Here is an 8494-nt window from a genome sequence, read left to right on the forward strand (position 1 = left end):
CATCCTGTGATCCCGTGATCCCAGACTCAAGACTTCTCACTATGGACCTGAAGAGGTACTCACAGGTCCCAAGGAGAGAGTCATGATGTGGCAACACTTTCTTTTCACTGCACTTTTGGAACAATTATTTGTCTCCTATTACACCAGAGTTGGGTGCCAAGACCCCAAGGATCCTCCACTGGTGCTTTCCAGCTCCTGTGCTGCAGACTTGGCCCTTCTGAGGGCCTTTTGCTGTTCCACTGACTCCTCAGTTTGCTGTAGAACTGGAACACCAACCAGGGGAGCCACACACCATGTTGGTCCCCCTTGGATGTGGCCCTGTCCTGTGTCCTTCCTGCAGGACACAACCAAGGCCATGCTCTGACTTCTCCCTCAGGCATTGTTACAGGTGGTTGTGGCTCTTACAAGAGATAACAACCCCAACTGCTCATTTAACTCGATGGCATGAACCAACCACAGCTTCCAGCTGGAAAAGAACAGGCTGGATTTCCTGGGAAGCAAACTGCTCAGAGGTGCATCCCTGCATCGAGGGACAACTGGTAAGCCTGAATTTGCATGACAAGCCACCACATGCAGATGTAACAGCAGTCACTGAATAGAAGATGGAAGCTCTCCTGTGTGTGGATGACTCCTGACCATCTGCTGTCACTCATTCCCCTAAGTTCACCTTCACTCCCTTGTTTTCCCATTCTTCTGTTGCTGCTTTTAATCCTTTGGTGTTTTCAGTACAGGAGCAAAATGACCACAGGAAGCAAAGGATAAAAAGCAGCAGAACAATCTCAGAACAAACAGGAGCAGCATCACTTCACAGAAGACCAAAAACTCCATCAGCAACCCACTCCCAAATGAACCCTAATGTGGGAAATAAGCTTGGTGTCTCTAGTAGAGCAAGCACACAGCCCTAGAAGGCTTGTCCTGCTCTAGTGTCTCCAGATTCAACTCTTTCCCAACATAACTCAGCACAAACTCTTTGCACCCAGAGTTTGTAAGACACAGCTTCTGTTTTGTAGTCCTCAGATCCTTCAGTCCTTGGGTCCCTCCAGAAGCAATGAAGAAAAGCAAGGTTGTTCACAACCCTGGGCAAATTATTCACTCATCTTGCAGGGCCACATACCTGCAGCACACAAAGTTTTCCTTGGGAGAGAGGCTGGGAGGCCAGAATGGCTACATTTGAAAACCCCCATTCTTAAACCTCATCAATTTTTGTCACAAACCCCCTGCAAAGTATTCCATGGCTACTCTGCTTTTGCAGTGAAGACAAGAAACTGGTTTCTCGCTGCTGGCTGAGGCAGCAGGGCCAGCAGAGTGAGCATTTTAAAGGGTTTGAGACCCAACTGAAAGCTGAGGGCCAAGAGGATGTTTTTCTTAGCTGAAGAAATACCAGCATCCTGCATTTGGAGTCCCTGCTAATAGGTATAAAGAAACATAAACAGCTGCTCTTCGCTTTCCCAAACATCTTTGCATTAAGACAAGCTGTGGATTCCTCCTGCAGTTGATGGAACATCTCAAATGAGGAGCAGCTGCTTGATTTGCTTGTTTATAGCAGGCCATGCTGAAGGGAATTTGGGTGGGTTTGTTTATTGAGATATAGGAGCAGGCAGGCTGCAGCTTGCAGCAGGGAGGAAGCTCTCTGTCTGCAGCTACAGTTGTAGCCAGGCTGCCTTTTGCTGTGCTTCATGGAGGGTCTGCCAGCAAATTCAGCTAATTCGTGGGCATTAAATAAAGCTGAGTGCTGGAGTTGGGGGGGGGGGGAGGCATTACCTGTGCCACAGGCACTTCCCACACCTCCTGGCATGGAATCAAGCAGCTCAAGAGAAATGAACGTGCTGCAAAGGCTGAGTGCTAAGCATTTTGCATCTTAAAATCGAGGGTCTGTAAACAAAGGAAGCAAACTATGATGTCAGCTGGGGGTTTAAGGGCCCTGCAACACCAGATTCATGTGCAATTAATAAGAAGGCTTTTGATCTTGCAGTCAGCAGCTGTAAAAGACATGTGCTCTGCCTGGACATCTGATTACAGGCAAGGAAGCAAAAGGAGAAACTCTTATTAGCATTACAAAGTACTTCTCACGTTTAAGCAGGACTTCATAAAGCACTTGTGGGCCCCCACACTGTGGTTTTTATTTTCCCCTCCTGGTGAAGGCCTATTTATTTGGTTTATTCCAGTGTTTGGCCAGGAGCAAGGGTGACTCAGAAGAAGGTCCTAGAACTGAGAGCATGCCTAGCAGAAAGAAGGCCCTACAGAAAGCCTTCATGCTTCACTGAGTATTTCATTCTCCACTAAAGAAAAAGGCATCTTGAGCTTTCTTTTAGCTCAGATTGCTCATTTTTTCTTTCATGTCAAGCTTGTAGCCCTGGAAAGATATGTAAACTTTTATTAGGGCTTCTCATAAATGGAATTTACTGCTGCAAGAGTCTCCCAGCAATGGTCAAGTTCAGCTTGCTGGGTTTTATTAGTCAGAGTCAGTAAAACCAGCAGCATCACTCGAGGCTGAAAGCCCAAGCATTTCTTGGAAGCTGCTGGAGGAAAAAAGGTACCTACAGCACTGCCCAGTGCCCTGGAATTCAAGCCACAGATAACCCTCACTATGGAGATCTGGGTACACAGTGTCAAAATAGCACAGAAACAGGAAAAAAGCCTCCCTCCCATTCTGAGGCTGAAGCAGGTTTGAGGGTGCTCTTGGACTATAAAGGTTGTAAGAGTTTCCTCATGCTCTGCAGGAGCTGATGAGTAAATCAAAATACTGTGCTCAGTGGAAACCAACATGTTGCCCATTTGGTGTGAGGTTTGAGGCATTCCTCCCCCTCCTAGGAATGCTAAGCCCAGACTTTCTTTCCACTTCATCAGGACCCAAGCAGATCTGCTCATGTGATTAACATAAAAGACAATAAACCCAGCAGCCTCAAGCGTCCATAAACTGGCCCAAGAATAAGACATTCTGGTACCAGTGCAGCACTGTCACAGTAAAGGCAGAGAAATGCAAGGTCACACAGCACCCAAGCACATATATCACTAGAGGCAAGAGGCTTTTCTGGCTTGGACCATTTCCTCACACTTGCTTTGCCTAAATTGGTAAGGCAGAACCCCAGAATCCCTGCATAGTGGGGTTGGAAGGGACCTCTTGAGAGGTCCTGAAGCAGAGGCACCCACAGCAGCTTGCCCAGAATCACAGTGGCCAGGTAGGTTTGGAATCTCTCCAGAGGAGACTCCACAACCTCTCTGGGCAGCCTGCTTCCAGGCCTCCAGCACCCTCACACTAAAGTTTCTCCTCCTGTTCAGATGGAACCTCCTAGGCTCCAGTTTGTGCCCTCTGCCCTTTGTCCTGTTCCTGGGCACCAGTGACAAGAGTCTGGCCCCAGCCTCTTACTCTCTACCCTTTAGCTCTTGCTGAGATCTGAGCAGATCCCCTCTGGGGCTGCTCTTCTCCAGGTTCATCAGACCCAGGGCTCTCAGCTTTTCCTCCTCACAGAGCTGCCCCAGGCCCCTCAGCAGCTTTGTGGCCTCTGCTGGACTCTCTCCAGTAGTTTCCTGACTGTTGAAATGGGGATCCCAGAACTGGACACAGTCCTCCAGATGTGACCTGACTAGGGCAGAGTAGAGGGAGACCAAGTCATGTTTCCTAGCACAGACTGAAAGCAGACTCAGCCCCTCATCTGAGGCCAACACAGAGAGGGGATTTAGCAGAGAGTCCCCTTAAAAATCTCTGCAATCTGGCTCCAGATCCTGGACATCAAGGAATCATATTTTATTCTGAGTATGTATGAAATAACATCCTCATCCACTAACACCAATTGCTTTATTTCAGGCCCAGAAGTGCCCACATTTTGAGACCAGTGCCTGAAGTTGTTTGCAGCCACAGTGTGCTCACATCTCCCACCTTTCAATCCAAGTGTACCCCACAAACTGTATAACACAAGATGGAACCAAGACATCTGAAATCCTACCTCAAAAAACCCCCAGCAATGCTTGTTCAGGACAGGAGACTGTGAGGCAGTTTTATAACTCTCAGACTGCAGGGCTATTAGGTTCACTGCTTTTCCAGCATGCTCCACTTAGCTGCATGTCCTAGGATGCTGCTGATCTCTCTGCTTGCAATTGCTCTTTTCACTGCATGCTTTCAGCTTGATAGAGAGGAGCCTTCAGGATGGCTGCAGTCTGAGCACATACTCCTCCAGCTTGGTCATTAACTGTGGTTTAAGGTCTGCAGCCTGCCATTAAAAAACAAGAATCAAGGAGAAACTGATGAAACACACCAGAAAGAAACAAAAAACTTTCCATCCCTTTACTTTGTTTCCTTGCCACGTTGCTAACACCCCAGCCAAAAGAACTGGAAGGGCCTGGCTTCTTGCTTAACACAATAGTCATGCCTCAGTAGCTAGAAGCTGTACAGAATTAGCCAGGGACATGGATGGGTGGAAAATCAGAGAATCATAGAATCAGTCAGGGTTGGAAGGGACCTCAAGGCTCAGCCAGTTCCAAACCCCCCTGCCATGGGCAGGGACACCTCACACTCCAGCAGGTTGCTCACAGCCACCTCCAGCCTGGCTGCAAACACCTCCAGGCAGGAGGCTTCTACCACCTCCCTGGGCAACCTGTGCCAGGCTCTCACCACCCTCATGGGGAACAACTTCTTCCTAACATCCAGTCTGATGGGATATGGGATCTGGGATATAGGATATGGGATATGGGATATGCCCTAGTTCATGCCTGCAGTCACCTGGCTTTGGGAAAAATCCTCACCCCACACTAGATCAGGCTGGCCAGAGCCTCATCCAGCCTGGCCTTAAACAGCTCCAGGGACGGGTCCCCAACCACCTCCCTGGACAACCCATTCCAGGGCTTCACCACTCTCATGGTGAAGAACTTCCTCCTCACCTCCAGTACCTGAATCTCCCCAGCTCCAGCTTCATTCCATTCCCCCTAGTCCTATCACTACCTGAGAGCCTGAGCAGTCCCTCCCCAGCCTTCTTGTAGGCCCCTTCAGACACTGGAAGGCCACAATGAGGTCACCTCGGAGCCTTCTCTTCTCCAGACTGAACAGCCCCAACTCTTTCAGTCTGTCCTCATAGCAGAGCAGCTCCAGCCCTCTGCTCATCCTCCTGGCCCTTCTCTGGACACCTTCCAGCATGTCCATAGCCTTCTTTACATTTAAAGAGCTGCAAAACCAGCCCTCATTTGCAGGCTGGCTCATTAGGTACCCTCCATCAATACAGCATGTTAGTTCTCCTCCTCTCTCTACTGCTGAGCTAAAAAAGGATCACAAAATAGCACACACAATAGGTGTGTGAGGAAGGTCACAATGGTGCTGACACCTGTAACAGAAGAATTAGAATCATAGAATCATAGAATCAATAAGGTTGGAAAAGATCTCAGAGATCATCAAGTCCAACCTGTCACCCAACACCTCATGCAAAAGCTCAGATCACTCTTTCCATGCCAAGTGCTTTCCTCCAGACATTTTGGGAGCAAACTTCATATTCCCAACAGAATCAGCACCACCAGCTGTGACACACCTTGTGCTGCTTGCCCAAGCTGCACTCCAGCCAGCCAGACCTGAGACCTGCAAGCAGCAGCACCATGCTGCTGAGTATGACATTACCTCACCCTTGTGAAACTGGCACGAGAATCATAATCACTTGGTTGGAAAAGACCTTTAAGATCATCCAGTCCAACCACTCTCTAACTCTACCAAGTCTGAGGCTAAACCTCAGCACCACATCTGTGTGGATTTTGAATACCTCCAGGGATGGGGACCCAGCCACCTCCCTAGGTGTTCCAGTGTTTCAGTGAAGAAGCTCCTTCTAATGTCCAACCTAACCCTCCCCTGGTGAAACTTGAGGCCATTTCCTCTCATCCTATCACTTCTTACTAGGGAGAACAGACCAACCCTCATGTGGCTCCAGCCTCCTTTCAGGTAGTTGTAGAGAGCCAGAAGGTCTCCCCTCAGCCTCCTTTTCTCCAGGGTGAACAACCCCAGCTCCCTCAGTGACTCCTCACCAGACCCTCACCAGCTTCACTGCCTTTCTCTGGACCCCCTCCAGCCTCTCAAAAGTCTAAAATGGACTTGGTTATTAACATGAGCACTGAGACAGGACAGCCTGATGTTTTGTTCTCCACCAGAAGCTGACTCTCCTAATGCAAGCCTCCCTCAGCCTTCAGCCCATTGTTCACCCCACTGTCTCTGCCTGCCTCCCACATCAAATCAATAAGAATGGCCAAGTACACTTAATGGATTCCCTGGCACTTTTCCCAATCTAGGGCAAAGTCCTGCTGAAGAGGGGATTCTTTTTCCTCAGGCTTTGGACTCTGACTTGTTTTGTGTTGTTGCTTGGATAGCAAGAAGGCTTTCAAAGAGAAACATAAGCATCAGTATCTGCTGGTGAATGCAGCTTGCATCTGCAAGGAAAAAAGCTGAAGTTCCCTGCCCAGGTCTCATTCTCTCTGTACCATGAAAGAAACCTTCTGAAGTACAGGCAGCAAAGTGGGGGGCCTAGGACCAAAGGCTGCATCAACCATTTCAAGCAGAGAACTCCTACACTCCTGTCTTCCTCTGCAGATCTCTGCTACTCTTGGCAGCACAGAAATAATGGTTGTGTGTGGGGGAGGTGATTGATGCTATTTAAAAGTGGGGGAGAGCTGACATGGGTATTCTTTGGAAAAGAGGGGATCAGGAGTGTGTTAGCATCCAGCAGGCAAGGGACAGGAGAGATGCTGTGGGATTGCTGAAAGGTGATGCACACTTCCTAGAGAAGGCTCAAGAGTTGAAAGCAGTTTTAAGCCAACAGCTGTTGAGGTGGAGGTGAACCATCCTATAGTTTGCTGGGTAGAACTAGGGCTAACAGTTAAAAGGAGTCTGTTGAGAATGGGCTTTGAATTCTGGCTGGAGCAGGCCCAGAGAAGCTCCTCACATCCATGTGCATGTGTGGACATGCCCTGTGAACAGTTTCTTTCCACTAGACATCAGGGAAATAGCAATTCTGAGGAAGAACACTGGTACTGATCCCTCTTGGCTTCTCACTTCTGCCTCTAGCTTGTTTGGTGGCCAGCTGTTGAATGCCCAACTATTAGTCCATGAGTAGTAATTTAATTACAGAACTGTTTGGGTTGGAAGAGACCTTGAAGATCATCCCAGTCCAACCCTTAACCCAGCACTGCCAGGTCACCACTAAACCATGGCCCTCAGCACCACATCTCCATAGCTTAGAAACCCCTGCAGGGATGGAGACTCCACCACTGCCCTGGGCAGCCTGTTTCAGGGCTTGACAACCCTTTGGGGGAAGAAATTGTTGCTCAGGTCCAACCTAAACCTCCCTCAGAAGGTTTCTATACCACCTCAAGTTAGGTATAGAGTTAAGAAAACTGGTGGTGCAAGGTCTGATCATTCAAAAAGTTGACTTTTGTCAGGGAAAGGCAAGGATTATTGTTATTTTTTAAACCTTTTTGGCTTCACTTCAGCCTCCTCTATTTTTTCATACATTTATTGACTGGAAAGAGAGGAGAAGAGAGTGTGAGGGGAGAAGGGAGGGAAGGAACCCTGGGACAGCACATGCTGGGCTATAAAATGCAGAAATAGGTTTTCAAAACCACTTGTTCTAAACATCACCTTGGAGTCATACAATAATAAATACTCAGGATTGTACTGAGAGAGTCTAATTGCCAAGTAACTATAGCAATGGAGAGAAAAGGCTGTCTTTGGACACATTCCCTCCCTCCTTAATGCTTCCCTGGGGTGGGGAAGGGGTACAGAGAATGTGCTCTAGATCCTGAGTGGATAACGTTTTCCAGAGCCCCCTCTGATCACACAGTGCCTCTGGGACTGAAAACCAGCAGCCTGCTTTCTCAGATTGAAGCTGAGCACTCAAAAAAAAAACCCCTCCCAAACAATTACACTGAACTACTCCATCTCCTTAGAAAAGGGTTTCATGCAGCAGGTTCCTGAGGCAAGTGTGTTGAAACACCCCAGGAGCCATTGCACAGCAATGTGACCCTTTATGAAGCACCTTACAGCCCAACTGCTTCCTCCAGGTCCCCCCTCTCCAAAACCAGGCTGAACAGCTTGAAAATGAGTAAGTGTGAAGTGAAACTCCACACTGGGCTGGGTTTGCCAAGGAGCAGACCACGTTTGTGTGTTGTGTTTAAACACCAATTTCATTTTGAGGGTCCAAAAAAAACCCCCCACCCAAACCCACCCCCAACAAACACACAACACAAAACCAAACCAACAAAAGCACAAAAGCAAAACCAACTGCAGAAGTATTTGGAGGCTTCAAGGATCTTTTTTTCCCCCTCCTGCTGTTTTCCAGAGCTGTTTGGAAACAGAAGGGTGGAGCTGGCACACAGGGATGTACCACTAGGTCAGTGGTTTCAGAAAACACTCCTTTATCCAGCCAGGGAAAAAACTGCTTGATCCTGTTGGTATTTTTATAAGTAACTCGATGCATGGTCCTATTTTGGATCCTGACTGTGCAGTGCAAACTGATTTGAGCAAATTGTA

The sequence above is a fragment of the Dryobates pubescens genome, chromosome 33 (genome assembly GCF_014839835.1).
Source record: "Dryobates pubescens isolate bDryPub1 chromosome 33, bDryPub1.pri, whole genome shotgun sequence".
In the NCBI taxonomy this organism is placed as follows: Eukaryota; Metazoa; Chordata; class Aves; order Piciformes; family Picidae; genus Dryobates; species Dryobates pubescens.